Source organism: Panthera uncia, chromosome X (genome assembly GCF_023721935.1).
Source record: "Panthera uncia isolate 11264 chromosome X, Puncia_PCG_1.0, whole genome shotgun sequence".
Classification (NCBI taxonomy): domain Eukaryota; kingdom Metazoa; phylum Chordata; class Mammalia; order Carnivora; family Felidae; genus Panthera; species Panthera uncia.
In genome coordinates, this window is record NC_064817.1 from 94,162,261 (window position 1) to 94,180,250 (window position 17,990).

Consider the following 17,990-nt stretch of genomic DNA (forward strand, 5'->3'; position numbering starts at 1 on the left):
GTTGTTGTTTTCTTTTGGGTAAATGCCCAGAAGTAGAATTACTGTATTGCATTTTTAGTGTTTGAGGAACCTCCACACTGTTTCCCATAGAGGCTGCATCAATGTACATTCTCACCAACAGTGCACAAGGCTTCCCTTCCCTACACATACCCATGTATCACTTGTTTTTTCTGCTTGCGACACTGGGCATTCTGACTGGTGGTAGGCGATATTGTGGTTTTGACTGCATTTCTCTGATATTTAGTGATGTTGAGCATCCTTTAATGTATCCATTGGTCATGTTTTTTTATAAGAAAAATGTTTATTTAGGCACTCTTCCCTTTTTTGATTGGATTTTTGTTTTGGTGTTGAGTTATATGCGTTGATTATAAATTTTGAATATTAACCCCTTATGAGATATACAATTTGCAAATATTTTCTGTATTCTGGAGGTTGCCTTTTTTGTTGTTGATGATTTCCACGGCTGTGCAAAAGCTTTTTAGTTTGATGTAGTCCCATTTATTTATTTTTGCTTTTATTTCCGGTGCCTGGGGAGACAGACATATCCAGAAAAATACTGCTATGGCTGACGTCTGTAAATTTACTGTGTTTTTTTAAAGGAGTTTTATGGTTTCAGATCTTAGATTTAGGGCTTTAATCTATTTTGAGTTTATGTTTGTGTATTGTGCAAGAGAGTGGTCCAGTTTTATTCTTTTGCATGTAGCTTTTCATTTTCCCAGCACCATTTATTGAAGAGACTATTTTTTCCCCGTTGTATATTCTTGTCTCCTTTGTGATCGATTAATTGACCATATAAGCTTGGGTTTATTTCTGGGCTGTTATGTTCTATTGACCTATGTGCCTGTGTTTTTGCCACTTTGCTTTAATTACTATCCCTTTGTAGTATAGTTTGAAATCTGGGATTGGGATACCTCCAGATTCGTTCTTAAGATTGCTTTGGCTAGTCTGATTCTTTTGTGGTTCCAAGAAATTTTAGGTTCATTTGTTCTGAATCTGTGAATTCATTCCCAATGACATGGATGGAGCTGGGGAGCATAATGCTATATGTATATACTCATATGCAGAATTTAAGAAGCAAACCAAATGAGCAAAGGAAAAAAAGAGAGAGAGGGAAACAAGCCAAAAAATGGACCGTTAACTGTAAAGAACAAACTGTTGGTTACCAGAGGGGAGGTGGGTGGAGGGATGGGCGAAAGAGGTGACGGGGATTAAAGACTGCGCTTGTCTCGTTGAGCACTGGGTGGCGTATGTAATTGTTGAATCATTATATTGTACACCTGAAACTAACGTAACACTGTATGTTAACTATACTGGAATTAAAATAAAACTTAACCAAACACACTATGGTATTTTCATAGTGATGGCATTAAAGCTGTGGGTTGCTTTGTGTATTATAGACATTTTAGTCATATTAATTCTTCCAATCTCTGATCACAGTATATCTTTCTATTTGTTTCATCTTCAATTTCTTTTTTCATTAAAATTTTTTTTTCCTTTTGCTTATTGAAGTAGTTGACATACAATGTTATTAGTTTCAGGTATACAACTTGGTGATTGGAGAATTCTGTACATAATGCATTATCTAATGCTCATCACATAAGTGTAGTTATCATCTGGCACCACACATTATTACAATATCATTGACTATATTTTCTATGCTGTACCTTTCATCTCTGTGACATTTATTTTATAACTGGTAGTTCCTCTTTTTTTTAATTTTTTAAATGTTTATTTATTTTTGAGAGAGAGAGAGAGAGAGACGGAATGTGAGCTGGGGAGGGGCAGAGGGAGAGGGAGACACAGAATCTGAAGCAGGCTCCAGGCTCCCAGCTGTCAGCAGAGTGCTCAATGTGGGGCTCAGACTCACGAACCGCCAGATCATGACCTGGGCCGAAGTTAAGCGCTTAACCAGGCGCCCAGTAGTTTCTTCCTCTTAATTCCCTTCACCTATTTTGCCTATTCCATCCCTCACCCCCTTTCCTCTGGAAACCACCAGTTTTTTTCTCTGGGTTTATAAGTCTGTTTCTGGTTTATCTTTGGGTTTGTTTATGAATTTGTTTTTTAGAATCCACATATAGGCGAAATCATATGGTATTTGTCTTTCTCTGACTTATCTTATGCAGCATAATACCCATAAGGTCCACCCATATTTTTGTGAGTGGCAAGAATTCATTCTTTTTAAGTTTTTATTTATTTTCAGAGAGAGAGAGAGAGTTGGGGGGCATGAGCAGGGGAGGGGCAGAGAGAGAATCCCAAGCAAACTCTGTGCTGTCATGCATAGCCTGACTCAGGGCTTGATCTCCTGAACCATGAGATCATTACCTGATCCCAAATCAAGACTCAGATGTTTAACCCACTGAGCCACCCAGGGACCCCAATTTCATTCTTTTTTATGGCTGAGTGATATTCCATTAAAATGTGTATTTCACATCTTCTTTATTCATCTATCAGTGGACACAGGTTGCTTCAATATCTTGCCTCTGTAAATAATCCTGCAGTAAAGATAGGAATCCATATATCTTCTTGAATGAGTGGTTTTACATTCTTTTGTATATACCAGCAATGGAATTATTGGATTATGCAGTATTTTCTTTTTCTTTTAATCTTTATTTATTTTGAGAGAGAGAGCGCGCCAGTAGGGGGGAGAGGCAGAGACAGGAGAGAGAGAATCCCAAGCAGGCCCCATGCTGTCAACACAGAGCCTGATGCGGGGCTCGATCTCACAGACTGTGAGATTGTGACCTGAGCCGAAATCAAGAGTCAGACCCTTAACTGACTGAGCTGCCCGGGCGCCCCTGGATCATACCTATTTTCTATTTTTAGTTCTTTGAGGAACTTTCATAGTGTTTAACACAGTGGATGCACCAATTTACATTGCCGCAAACAGTGCGCAAGGGTTTCCTTTTCTCTACATCCTCACCACCAGTTATTTCTTGACTTTTTGATATTAGCTATTTTGACTGGTGTGAAGTGATATCTCATGTTGTTTTGATTTGCATTTCTTGAGAACTAGTGATGCTAAGTATGTACCATCTGTATGTGGTTTTTGGAAAATGTACTGTTTTAATTACGATAGCTTTGCAGTATAACTTGAAATCTGGGATTGTGATATGTCCAGCTTTGTTCTTTCTCAGGATTGCCTTGGCTATTTGGGGTCTTTTGTAGTTCCATACAAATTTTAGGATCATTTGTTCTAATTTTGTGACAAATACTATTGGTATTTTGATAGGCATTGCACAGAATCTGTAGATTGGTTTGGGTAGTAATGGACATTTTAACAATATTAATTTTTCTAATCAGTGAGCAGGGAATATATCTTACTGTTTATTTCTGTCGTGTTCAATTTTTTTTAAATCAGTGTTTTATGGTTTTCAGATTATAGGTCTTTCAACTCCTTGGTTAAATTTATTCCTAGGCAATTTTTTCTGATGCAATTGTAAATGGGATTGTTTTCTTAATTTTCTTTCTGACATTTTGTCATTATTGTGTCTAAACACAATAGATATCTGTATATTGATTTTGTGTCCTGCATGTTTATCGGATTTATTTATTAATTCTAGTAGTTTTTTGGGGTTTTTTTATACATAGTATACTCTATAGTGTATAGGGTCACATCATCTGCAAATAGCGACTGTTTTACTTCTTCCTTACCAATTTGGATGCCATTTATGTATTTTTTTTGTCTGATTTCTGTGCTAGTACTTACAATACCGTATTAAATAAAAAGGATCCTTGCCCTCCTGATCTTAGAGGAAAACCTTTCAGCTTTTTAATATTGAGTACAACGTCTGTTGTTTGTCATACATGGCCTTTATTGTGTGGTGGTACGCTCCTTTTATACCTGCTTTGTTGGGAGTGGTCCTCATGAATGGATGCTGAATTTTATTAAATGTTTTTTCTGCATCTATTGAGATGATCCTATATTTTCATCTTTCATTTCATTTTTTTAAGTTTATTTAGAGAAAGAGAGAAAGAACATGTGGGGGGGAGGGGCAGAGAGAGAGAGAGAGAGAGAGAGAGAGAGAGAGAATCTCAAACAGGCTCTGCACTGTCAGCACAGAGCCCAATGCGGGGCTCGAACCCAAGAACCGTGAGATCATGAGCTGAGCCAAAATCAAGAGTCTTTTTCTTCTTGATGAGACTGGAGAGAGGTTTATCAATTGTATCTTTTCAAAGCGTCATTTCCTAATTTCCTTAATCTTTAATATTGTCTTTTTGGCCTCTAGATCATTTATTTCCACTCTTTATTATTTCATTTATTCTGCTAAATTTGAGCTTCATTTTCTCTTTTACTAGCTCTGTTAGATATATGGTTAGACTTTTTTGAGATTTTTCTTGTTTCTTGAGGTAGACCTATATTGCCATAATCTTCCTTCTTAGAACTACTCTGCTGGGTCCCATAGGTTTTGAATTGTTGTGTTTTCAGTTTCATTTATCTCTAAGTATTTTTTTATCTTTCCTTTTTGATTTCTTCATTGACCCATTGGTTGTTTAGTAGCATGTTGTTTAGTTTCCACATGTTTTGTTTTTCTGCGTCTTTTTTTGTAACAGGTTTTGTTTCATAACTTTGCGATCCATCTTTAAAGATGCTTCTGCTATGATTTCAGTCTTCTAAAATTTATTGAGACTTATTTTGTGGCCTACCACAAGATCTATCCTGGAGAATGTTCCATGTGCACTTGAAGGTGAATTCTGCCTTTTTCTTTTTAAACATTTATTTATTTATTTTTGAGAGAGCGAGAGTGTGCATGCGTGCGGACACAGGGAGGGAGGGGCAGAGAGAGGGAGACAGAGGATCCGAAACAGGCTTGGCATTGTGAGCACAGAGCCCAATGTGGGGCTCGAACCCATAAGCCGTGAGATCATGACCTGAGCCGAAATCGAGAGTCAGCTGCTTAACCCACTGAGCCACTCAGGTGCCCCAAGCTGTTTTGAATGGAATGTTCTGTATATCTCTGTTAAGTCCATCTCGTTTAATGTGTCATTGAAAGCCACAGTTTCAGGGGCCCCTGGGTGGCTCAGTCGGTTGAGCATCCCAACTTTGGCTCAGGTCGTGATCTCGTGTTCATGAGTTGAAGCCCCATGTCGGGCTCTGTGCTGACAGCTCAGAGCCTGGAGCCTGCTTCGGATTCTGTGTCTCCCTCTCTCTCTCTGCCCCTCCCCCAGTCGCACTCTGTCTCTCTCTGTCTCAAAAAAAAAAAAAAATGTCAAAAAAAAAAAAGCGCCACTGTTTCATTATCAGTTTTCTGTCTGGATGATCTATCCATCAATGTAAGTGGGATGTTAAAGTCTTTTATTATTGTTTGCTGCCTATGTCTCCCTTTATGTCTGTTAATATTTGCTTATTTAATTAGGTGCTTCTATATTGGATATACAGATATTTACAAATGTTATATCTTTCTGTTGGATTTATGCCTTTATCGTTATGTAATGCCCTTCCTTCTCACTTACTACAGTCTTTGATTGATTGATTGATTGATTGAAATTCCAGTGTAGTTTCAGGTGTACAATATAGTGATCCAGCAGTTCTATGCATTACTCATTGCTCATCACGGTAAGTGTACTCTTAATCCCCTTCGCCTGTTTCACCTATCTCCCCCACCCACCTCCCCTCTGGTAACCATCGGTTTGTTCTCCATAGGTAAAAGTCTGTTTTTTGGTTTGTCTTTTTTTGTTTTATTTCTCCAATTCCATAAGTGACTTAAATCATGTAGTATTTGTCTTTCTCTTACCGACTTACTTCATTTAGCATTATACTCTGTAGATCCATTAATATTGTTGCAAATGGCAAGATTTCGTGGTTTTTCGTGCCTGAGTAATATTCCATTGTGTATATACACTACTTTATATATGTTTATATATACATTTTTTTCTTAAATGTTTATTTTTTGAAACAGAGAGAGCATGAGCGGGGGAGGGGCAGAGAGAAAGGGGACAGAGAATCAGAAGCCAGCTCTGTGCTGATAGCAGTGAGCCTGACGCAGGGCTCGAACTCAGGAACCGTGAGATCGTGGCCTGAGCTGAAGTCGGACACGCAACTGACTGAGCCACCCAGGCATCCCTATAATGTATATGTTTTTAAAGTAATCTCTGCACCCAGTGTGGGGCTTGAACTCATGAGCTGGCGATCAAGAGTCACATGCTGTACTGACTGAGCCAGCCGGGCATCCGGACGGACACCACTTCTTTCTAATCCATTCATCCATTGGTGTTCACTTGGGCTGCTTCCATAGCTCGACTATTGTAAATAATGCTGCAATAAACAAAGGGGTACATATATCTTTTCAGATAAGTGTTTTTGTATTCTTTGGGTAAATACCCAGTAGTGGAGTTTCTGAATCATACAGTAATTTTATTTTTAATTTTTTGAGGCACCCACATACTGTTTTCCATGGTGGCTGCACCAGTTTGCATTCCCACAAACAGTGCACGAGGGTTCCTTTTTCTCCACATCCTCGCCAACATCTGTTGTTTCTTGCGTTTTTGATTTTAGCGATTCTGACAGGTTTGAGGTGATAGATCTCATTGTGGTTTTGATTTGCATTTCCCTGATACTTAGTGATGTTGAGCTACAGTCTTTAACATCTAATTCTTCTGATATAATCATTGCTACCATTGCTACCCAGGTTTTTGTTTTGTTTTGTTTTGTTTGTTTTTTGCTTCCATTTGCATAGAATATCTTTTTCCATCCCTTCTCTTTCAGTCTCTTTTTGGGTCTGAAGTGAGTCTCTTATAGGCACCATATAGATGGATTTTTTTTTTTTTTATCAATTCAGTCACTCTGGTTTTTTCCCCCCCGTATGTCTTTCCATTGGCGCATGTACTTCATTTACATTCAGAATATGCTTGTTGACATGTATGTACTTATTGCTCTTCTGTTCATTGTTTTCTGGTTGTTTCTGTAGTTGCCTTTTCTTTCTGTTCTTGCTCTGCTCCCTTGATGTTTGATGAATTTCTTTAGTGTTAATGCTTGGATTCCTTTGTCTTTATGTATTGTGTGCCTATTCTAGGCTTTTGGTTTGTGGTTATCGTGATGTTCATTCATAACTTTCTATGCGCGTAGCAATCTGTATTAAGTTGGTGGTCACTTAAATTTGAACACATTCTGAAAGCACAACATTTGTACCCCCCTTCCAAGTTTTATATGAAGGATGTCATATTTTCTGTGGTTTTATTTTGTGTATTCCTTGACTAATTGTTCAGATATAATTGATTTTATGACTTTTATTTTTTATCCTTCATGCTTTCTAAATAAATGATGGACCTCCTGTCTCTACTATATGTTTGCTTTCACCAGTGAAATTTTTCCTTTCATAATTTTCTTCTAGTTATGGTCTTTTGTGTTTTATGCTTAAATGTGTCCATTTAACATCTCTTGAATAGTTGTTTTAGTAGTGATGAGCTGTTTTAAGCTTCGTTTGTCTATGAAACTCTGTCTCTCCTTCAATTCTGAATACTCTACCTTGCCAGTAGAGTATTTTCGGTTGTAGATTTTTTTCTTCCTTTAAGCACATGGAATATATCTTGTCACTGTCTTTTGGCCTGCACAGTTACTGCTGAAAAGTCAGCTGATAGCCTTAATGGGTTTCCCTTGCATGTAACTGCTTTTCTCTTGCTGCTTTAAGATTCTCTCTTTAATTTTGACATTTTACTAATTGCATGTCTTGGTGTGGACTGCCTTGTGTTCATCGTGTTTGGGGCTGTCTGTGCTTCCTGAACCTTGATGTCTGTTTTCTTCCCCAGATTAAGAAGTTTTTCAGCTATTATTTCTTCCAGTTAGTTTTCTGCCTCCCTTCCCTCTCTTCTCCTTCCAGGAGGCCCATTATGCAAATGTTACTATGCTTGATGTTGTCACAAAGGTTCCTTAACCTATCCTCAGCTTTAAAAATTCTGTTTTCTTTTTGCTGCTCAGTGTGGTTGCTTTCTGTTACCCAGTCTTCCAGCTTGCTGATGCATTCTTCTGCATCCTCTAACTTGCTGCTTATTTCCTCTCTGGTATATTTTTCAGTTCAGTTATTGCATTCTTCAGGCCTGATTGGTTCTTTTTTTTTTTAATTGTATCTGTTTATTTTGCACGAGAGAGACCGTGCAAGTGGGGGACAGGCAGACAGACAGGGAGGGCGAGAGAATCCCAAACAGGCTCTGCACTGCCAGCAGAGAGCCTGATGTGGGGCCCAAACTGACAAACCGTGAGATCATGACCAGAGCCAAAATCAAGAGTTTTGTTGATTATCTTCTTTGCTGTGGAGAACATCTTATTTTGACGCAGTCACAATAGTTTAGTTTTACTTTTGTTTCCCTTGCCTCAGTAGACCTACCTAGAAAAAAGGTGCTATGGCCAATGTCAGATAAGTTACTGCCTGCTCTTCCAGGATTTTTATGGTTTTAGGTCTTTAATCCATTTCAAATTTTTTAAAATGTTTTTTATTTATTTTTGAGACAGAGACAGAGCATGAGCAGGGGAGGGGCAGAGAGAGAGGGAGGCACAGAATCGGAAGCAGGCTCCAGGCTCTGAGCTGTCAGCACAGAGCCCGACGTGGGGCTCTAACTCACAGACTGTGAGATCATGACCTGAGCTGAAGTCGGACGCCCAACCGACTGAGCCACCCAGGAGCCCTGGTCTTTAATCCATTTCAAATTTATTTTTGTGTATGGTGTAATAAAGCAGTCCAGTTTTATTCTTTTGGATGTTGGTTTTCAGTTTTCCCAATGCCATTAGGTGAAGAGACTGTCTTTTTCTCATTGTATATTCTTGCCTACTTTGTCTTAGATTAATTGACCGTAAGAGTGTGGGTTTATTTCTGGGTTTTCTATTTTATTCCACTGATATATGTACCTGTTTTTGTGCCACTACCATACTGTTTTGATTTCTGCAGCTTTGTAATATAATTCAAAGTCTGGAATTGTGATGCATCTGCCTTTGCTTTTTATTTTTCTTTTCTTTTCTTTCTTTTTTTTGTCCTAAAGATTTTATTTATTTTTAAGTAATCTCTATACCTACCATGGGGCTTGAACTTACAACCCTGAGATCAAGAGTTGCATGCTCTACTGACTAAGCCCATCAGGCATCCCTTTGCTTTTCTTTCTCAAGATTGCTTTGGCTATTCTGGGTCTTTTGTGGTTCTATACAGATTTTAGGATTATTTGTTCTAGTTCTGTGAATAATGCTGTTGGTATTTTGATAGACATTGCATTAAGTATGTGGATTACTTTGGGTATTAAAGACTTTTTTTTATTAAGTAGGCTCTACGCCTAATGTAGGGCTTGATCTCACAACCCCAAGATTAAGAGTCACATGCTCTACTGACTGTACCAGCCAAGTGCCCCCTAATATAGACACTTTAACAATATTTGTTCTTCTAATCCATGAGCACGGAATATCTTTTCATTTTTTGTGTCATCTTCAATTTCTTTTGTCAGTGTTTTATAGTTTTTGGAGTACAATTCTTTCACCTCTTTGGTTAGGTTTATTCCTGGGTGTCTTGCTATTTTTGGTGTAGTTGTAAATGGGATTGTTTTCTTAACTTCTCTTTCTTCTGATTTATTATTGGTGTATAGAAATGTAACAGATTTCTGTACATTTCTAGCAGTTTTTTAAATTTTTACAAATGTTTTATTTATTTTTGAGAGACAGAGACAGAGAATGAGCGGGGCAGGGGCAGAGAGAGAGGGAGACGCAGAATCCGAAACAGGCTGCATGCTCTCAGCTGTCAGCACAGAGCCCGACACTGGGCTCCAACTCGTGAGCTGCAAGATCATGACCTGAGCCGAAGTCGGACTCTTAACCGACTGAGCCACCCAGGCGCCCCTCGAGCAGTTTGTTTGGTGGAGTCTTTCAGGTCTTCTCTGTATAATCTGTAGATAGTGAAAGTTTTACTTCTTCTTACTGATTTGAATGCCTTTGATCTCCTTGTTTTGTCTGTTTGTTGTCACTAGGACTTCCAGTACTATGTTGAATAAAAGTGGTGGGAGTGGATATGCTGGTCTAGTTCCTGACCTTAGGGGGAAAGCTCTCAGTTTTTCTTATTAAGGAGGATGTTGGCTGTGGCTTTTTCGTCTATGGCCTTTATTATGTCGAGGTATGTTGCCTCTCAACCTACTTTGTTGAGGGTTTTTATCATCCATGGATGTTGTACTTTGTCCAGGGCTTTTTCTGTGTATGTTGAAATGACCGTATGGTTCCTATCCTTTCTGTTACTGATGTGATGTATCACGACTGATTTACATGTATTTAACCAACCTTGCAATGCAGGAATGAATCCTAATTGATCATAGTGAATGATTTTTTTAAGGTACTCTGGGATTCTGTTTAGTGGTATCTTGTTGAGGATTTTTGCATCTATGTTTATCAGAGATACTGGCTTGTAGTTCTCTTTTTTGTGGTGTTTTTACCTGGTTTTGGTATCAGGGTAATGTTGACCTCATAGAATTAATTTGGAAGTTTTCTTTCCTTTTCTAATTTTTGGAATAGCTTGAGAAGAATAGGTATTAACTCTTTAAATGTTTGGTAGAATTCGTACGTGAAGCTGTCTGGTACTGGAATTTTTTTTGTTGGGAGTTTTTTTGATGTGATTCAATTTCTTTGCTGGTTATCGGCCTGTTCATATTTTCTCTTTCTTCCTCTTTCAGTTTTGGTAGTTTTTTTGGCAAATGTTTTTTTTAATGTTTATTTATTTATTTGGAGAGAGAGAATGTGTGTGTGAGCGGGGGAGAGGCAGAGAGAGAGAGAGGGAGAGAGAGAATCCCAAGCAGGCTCCGTCCTGTCAGAGAACAAACCATGAGATCATGACCTGATGTTAGAAAGTGGTCCAGTTTCATTTTTGCATGTAGCTGCCTCGTTTTCCCAGCATCATTTATTGAGGACACTGCCTTTTCCCTATTTTATATTATCACTTCCTTTGCATAGATTAATTGGTGTTATAAATGTGGGTTTATTTCTGAGCTACCTATTCTGTTCCATTGAGCTCTGTGTCTGCTTTTTTTGTGTGTGCCCGTACCGCACTGTTTTGATTACTATAGTTCCGTGGTATAGCTTGAAATCTGGGAGTATGTCACTTCTAGCTTTGTTCTTCTTCCTCGAGAGTGCTGTGGCTATTCGGGGTCTTCTGTGGTTCTATACAAATTTTAGGAAAATTTTCTTCTAATCCTGTGAAAAATGACATTTGTATTTTGGTAGGGATTGAACTGAATCGGTAGACTGCTTTGGGAAGTATAAACATTTTAACAATATTAATTCTTCCATCCATGAGTATGATTTATCTTTCTCTTCATTTGTATTCAATTTCTTTCATCAGTATCTTAATAGTTTTCCGATTACATATCTTTAGCCTCCTTGGTTGCATTCATTCTTAGGTATTTTATTCTTTTTGATACAATTGTAAATGAGATTATTTTCTTAATTTCTCTTTCTGCTATTTCATTATTACCGTATAGAAATGGAACTGATTTCTTTTTTCTTTAATTAATTTTTAAAGTAAGCTCTACGCCCAGTGTGGTGCTTGAATTCATAACCCTGATATCAAGAGTCACATGCTCTACCAACTGAGCCAGCCAGGCACCCCTGGAACAGATTTCTCTTTTTATTTTTTAAAATTTGTTTTCTTTGTTTTTAGCTTAGAGAGAAAACGCATGAGCATGGAAGAGGGGCAGAGGGAGAGAGAGACTCTTAAGCAGGTGGAGCCCTATACGAGGCCCGATCCCATGACCCTGGGATTGTGACCTGAGATGAAATCAAGAGTCGGACACTCGGGCGACTGGGTGGCTCAGTCAGTTAGGCGTCCGACTTCAGCTCAGGTCATGTTCTCACGGTTCGTGGTTCGAGCCCTGCGTCGGGCTCTGTGCTGACACCTCAGAGCCTGGGGCCTGCTTCAGATTCTGTGTCTCCCTCTCTCTGGCCCTCCCCCGCTCACACTGTCTCACTCTCTCTCTCAAAAATAAATAAACATTAAAAAAATTAAAAAAAAAAAAAAAAGAGTCGGACACTCAACTGACTGAGCTACCCAGGTGCCCCTGGAACAGATTTCTTTATATTGATTTTGTATCCTGCAACCTTACTGAATTTTAAAAGTTAGTTTTAATAGTTTTTTTGTGGGGTCTTTAGTATTTTCTATATATATCATCATGTCATTTGCAAATAGTGACAGGTTTTTTTGTTTTTTTTTTTTTGTCCTATGGTGTGGTTTGAACTTGTGGTAATATGTTGAAGAAAAGTGGTGAGAGTTAGCATCCTTGTTTTGTTCCTGGTCTTAGAAGAAAAGCTTTGAGTTTGCCATTGAGTATTATGTTACCTGTGAGTTTGTTACCTATGGCCTTTATTACATTGATTTATGTTACCTTTATAACCATTTTATTCAGGCTTTTTGTCATATAAGCAGTAAAGACAAAAAAAGAAAAGATGCAAATCACTAAAATTGAAAATAAAAGAGGGACATCACCACAGATGTTACAGAAATAGAGTGAGGGAATACTATGAATAATTGTATGCCAACAAATTAGGTAACATAGATAAAATGAACAAATTCATAAAAAGACACAAACTACTGATCCTGTTTAAAGGAGAATCAGAAAATTTGAATGAATGTTTTAAAAGTAAAGAGATCAGGGGTGCCTAGGTGGCTCAGTCGGTTAAGTGTCCAACTTCAGCTCAGGTTATGACCTCGTGGTTCCTGAGTTCGAGCCCTGCATTGGGCTCTGTGCTGCCAGCGTGGAGCCTGAAGCCTGCTTCAGATTCTGTGTGTCTCCCTCTGTCTCTGCCCCTCCCCCTCTCGCTCTCTATCTCTCTCTCTCAAAAATAAATAAACATTAAAAGTAAAGAGATCAGATGGGTGGCTCAGTCTGTTAAGCGGCCGACTGCTGGTTTCAGCTCAGGTCATGATCTCACAGTTTGTGGGTTCAAGCCCTGTGTTGTGCTGGCTTGGGATTCTCTCTCTGCTCCTCCCCTGCTTGCTTGCTCACTCTCTCTTTCTCTCTCTCTCTCTCAAAATAAATAAATGAAACATTTTACAAACGTAAAGAGCTTATATTAGTAATAAATTTCCCACAGAAAAACAAAAGCAAACAAAAGCATTATTATAAATGGATGTTGAATTTTGACAAACGTTTTTTCTGCATCTGCTGAAATGATAGTATGATTTTTATCTTTCATTTTATGAATGTGAATCACATTGATTTATATGAATATGAGATATCTTTGTATCCCTGGAATAAATCCCATGTGATTGTGGTATAAGGTCCTTTTAATTCAACTTCCTAATATTTTGTGGAATAATTTTGCATCCGTGTTATTAACAAGGGGTGTTTGCCTCTAATTGTGTTTTTGGTAATGTCTTTGGTTTTGGTATCAGGTAATAACTCCTCTGTAGAATGAATTTGGAGGTGTTCTTTCTCTTTAGTTTTTTGGAATGGTTTGGGAAGGATGGGTATTAACTCTTCTTTAAATGTTTTGTAGAATTTGCCTGGGAAACCATCTGGTCCTGAACTTTGTGGGGAGTTTTTGATTACTGATTCAAATTACTGATTTTATTACTTGTAATTGTTCTGTTTAGATTCTCTACTTCTCATTCCATCTTGGAACGTTGTGTTTCTAGAAATTTATCACATATAATTTTTCATAATTGTCTCTTATACCCTTTGTATTGCTGTAATGTCAGTTATAACTTTCTCTTTCATTTATGAATTTATTTGAGTCCTCTTTTTTTCCTTGCTTGATGAGTCTGGCTAAAGGTTTATCAGTTTTATTTGTCTTTTTAAAGCACCAGGTCTTCGTTTCTTGAATCTTTTTAATTATTTTTTTATTCACTATTTCGTTTATTTCTGCTCTGATTTTTATTATTTCCTTACTTTTACTAACTTTTAGGTTTTTTTGCTCTTCTCTTTCTAGTTTCTTTAGGTGTAAGCTTAGATTGTTTGAGATTTTTTGTTTGTCTCTTGAGATGGGCTTGTATAGCTATAAGCTTTCCTCTGAGAACTTTTTTTGTTGCTTTCTGTAGATTTTTGGAATATTGTATTTCTTTTTTCGTTTGTCTCCAGGTATTTTTTTTATTTTTTTTTTTTGAGTTATTCAGTGACCCATTGTTTGTTTAGAAGCCTGAAGTTTAGCCTCTGAGTGTGTTTTTTCGTTTTCTTGTAATTGATTTCTAGTTTCATACCGTTTTGGTCAGAAATCATGCTTGATACAATTTCGGTCTTCTTAAATTCATTGAGACTTGTTTTGTGTCCTAACATGTGATCTATCCTGGAGAATGTTCCGTGTATACTTGAAAAGAATGTGAGATTTTGCTCTTTGGGGATGGTATGTTCTGTACATATATGTTAAGTTTATCTAAGTGAATGTGTTGTGTAAGACCGCTGATTCCATATTGATTTTCTGTCTGGATGATCTGTCTATTCATGCAGGTGGAATTAAAGCTCTCTACTATTACTGCATTGTTATGAATTTCTCCCTTTACGTATGGTAATGTGCCGTGTATATTTAGTGCTCTTATGTTGGGCATGTAGGTATTTACAAGTGTTGTATTCTCGTGTTAGATTTATCCCTTTATCTTTACATAATGCCTTTCTGTTGTTGCTTATGACAGTCTTTGTTTTCGAGTGTATTTTTGTGTTATGTAAGTATTGCCACCCCACCTTTCCTTTTGTTTTCATTTGTATGGAATATCTTTTTCTGTTACTTTTCTTTCAGTCTGTATGTGTCTTTGGGTCTGAAGTGACTGTCTTGTAAGCAGCGTATAGATAGATCTTGTTTTTCTGTCTATTTAGTCACACTCTGTCTTTTGATTGGACAATTTAGTTCACTTACATTGAAAGTAATTCTTCAAAAAAAATGTTTTTAATATGTATTTACTTTTGGGAGAGCACAAGCGGAGGAGGGGCAGACAGAGGGGGACAGAGGATCCGAAGTGGGCTCTGCGCTGACAGGCCGACAGCGGCGAGTCCGATGTGGGGCTTGAACTCACGAACTGTGAGATCATGATGGGAGCTGATGGCAGATGCTCAACCGACTGAGTCACCCAGGTGCCCTTACATTGAAAGTAATTATTGGGGTGCCTGGGGGGCCCAGTTAAGTGTCCGACTCTTGATTTCTGTTCAGGTCATGATCCCAGGGTCGTGGCATTGAGCCCTACATCGGGCTCCACGCTGACTATGGAGCCCGCTTAAGATGCGCTCTCTCTCTCTCTCTCTCTCTCTCCCCCCCCCTCTGCCCCTCTGCCCCTCTCCCCCCCCATCTAAGATAAATAAATAATTTATAAAAATAAAAAAATAAGTAATTATTGATAGGTATGTACTTATTGCCATTTTCTTATCGTTTTCTTCTTTTTGTGTGTGGTTTTGTTTTTGTAGTTTTCTGTTCCTTTCTTATTATCTTGTTCTCTTTGCTGGTAGTTTCTGGACTTCATTTAGTGTTATGTTTTGATTCCTTTTTTTTTTTTTTAATTTTTTGGTCTCTGTTACAGGTTTTTGGTCCGTGGTTGCCATGAGTTTCATATATAACCTACCATGTATACATACAGCAGTCTTTTAAGTTGATGGTTGCTTAACTGAACACATTCTAAAAGCATTGTATTTTAATTCAGGTAGATCCACTATCTTTACTATGTTTTCTTTTATCAGTGAGATCTTTACTTTCCTACTTTTCTTACTTCCAGTTATGGCTTTTTCTTTCTTTTCCACTTAAAGAAGTCCCTTTAACATTTTTTTGTAAGGGTAGCTTATTGGTGGTGAACTCCTTTAATTTTTGTTTGTCTGGAAGACTGTTTTTTCTTTCCTTCACTTGTGAGTGATAACCTTGCTGGGGAGAGTATTGTTGGTCCAGATTTTTTCCTTTCAGCACTCTGAATATATCCTGCCACTCTTTTCTGGCCTGTAAATTTTCTGTTGAAAAACAGCTGATAGTTTTACACAGGCTCCCTAGTATATAACTATTTGCTTTCTCTTGCTGCTTTTAACATTCTCTCCTTATCTTAAAGTTTTGACCTTTTAATTACTTGTGTCTTGGGGTGGACCCCTTTTGCTTCATCTTGTTTAGGGTTTTCTGTCCTACCTGTATCTATCTGTAAGCAGCATATAGATAGATCTTGTTTTTCTGTCTGTTTAGTCACGCTCTGTCTTTTGATTGGACAGTTTGGTTCATTTACATTGAAAGTAATTCTTTAAAAACAATTTTTTAAATGTGTATTTACTTTGGGGAGAACACAAGCGGAGGAGGGGCAGAGAGAGGGGGACAGGGGATCCGAAGTGGGCTCTGTGCTGACAGGCCGACAGCAGCGAGCCCAGTGTGGGCTCTTTTCCCTTCCCTAGGTTAAAGAAGTGTTCGCTTATTATTTCTTCAAATAAACTTTCTGCCCTTTTCTTTCTCTTTTCACCTTCGGGGACCCAGATAACGTGAAGGTTATTACACTTGGTGGTGTTCCGATGGCCCTTTAGCCTGTCCTCAGTTTTTAAAATTATTTTTTCTTTTTGCTGTTCAACTTGGATGAACACCACCACCCTGTGTTCCAGATCACTGATCCATTTCTCTGCCCCCTCTAGTCTGCTGTTGATTCTGCTGAGTGTATTCTTCATGTCAGGGGGACGTTGCGGTGGGGGGAGCGGGGCTAGCAAGGTGGATGGAGACTGTCAGATCTGGCGCCCACTGGCACGGGAGGGCTAGGCAGAAGGAGGGCAAGGAAAATGGTATCCTCTAGGGCTTGCATTTCTTTAGACAGTTCCCACCGATCCCTTCCCTTTCAGCACCTCCCCCCAAATTAGTCACATCTCCTGCATGTGTGTCACATGAGCTTTTCAAACTATAGCCCGTGTGCTTTATTTTGGGCTGAGTGATCGATAGTGTGCTAGACTTTTAAGAGCAGAGGTTCCCTTTTCTATAGCCCTCTGGCTCTCCCAGAGGTAAACCCTGGTGATTTTCAAAGCTCCCGCATTTAAGCCTCTTAGGCTTCTCTGTCTTTCAAAGGCAGACATTATGGGGGCTTGTCCTCCTGGCGCAGGGTCTCTGGGCAGGGGGCAGGTGCCTGATAAGGAGCTTGACTACCTCAGTCCCTGTGGAGGACCTGTGCATCTGTGACATCCCTCTTTGCGGTTTTCTGCACTAGGGTATGTGTCCTAACCTGACCGCACTCTCTGTTCCTCCTATCCTTTTTGCTGTGGCTTTTTCTTTATATCTTTAGCTGTGAAAAATTTTCTCTGCTAGCCTTGAAGAATTTTCTCTGCTAGCCTTGAGCTTGTTCCCAGAGAGAGTTACTCTGTATGTAATTGTAGTCTTTGCGTGTTGGTGGAAGGAGGTTGAGCTTGGGATCCTCCTACTTCTCCGTCTTGATTTCACCTCCTCCCTCTTTTTTTGTGGTGAGGACATCTTAAGATCTATTTTATTATGAGCTTTTAGGTGTATAATAACGTATTGTTAACTGTAGTCACCATGGTGCGTATTGAGTTCCCAGAATTTACTGATCTTATAACTGGAAATTTGTACCCTTTAACCACCTGTTGACTTGGTCAATTAAGTGGCTTGCTTTTGGCAAATTGATTTTTTTTTAATGTTTATTTACTTTTGAGACAGAGTGTGAGTGGGGGAGGGGCAGAGAGAGAGAGGGGGACAGAGCATCCAAAGCGGGCACTGTGCTGACAGCGGCCAGCCTGATGTGCGGCTTGAACCCGTGAACCACGAGATCGTGACCTGAGCGGAAGTCGGACGCTCGGCCAACTGAGCCACCCGGACACCCCTGGCAAATTGATTTTTGATTGATCAGGAGCCAAATCCATGACTTCTGACACCAAGCAAAGCTGAATAGAACAATATTTCTATCATCATACACTTGCCATCTAGTTGGAAAGATAAGACATATTCAGGTGAAAAGATAAAAGATTCTTGAATTAATTCTGATACGGGGCGGGGGGTGCCCACACCACCGATTCTCAGACACCAGTTGAGTGTTCTGTAATTCAGATCAATTCAGACACTATCTACGCAGAGACAGCATCATATCTCACAGGTTAAG

General features: G+C 38.8%; 1 long non-coding RNA gene across 2 annotated transcripts in view; it reads left to right on the top strand.

The window, feature by feature from the left end:
* The window catches only part of LOC125932278 (uncharacterized), a 68,203-nt gene that overhangs the window by 1,117 nt on the left and 49,096 nt on the right, over window positions 1-17,990 (top strand). The window lies entirely within an intron of this gene.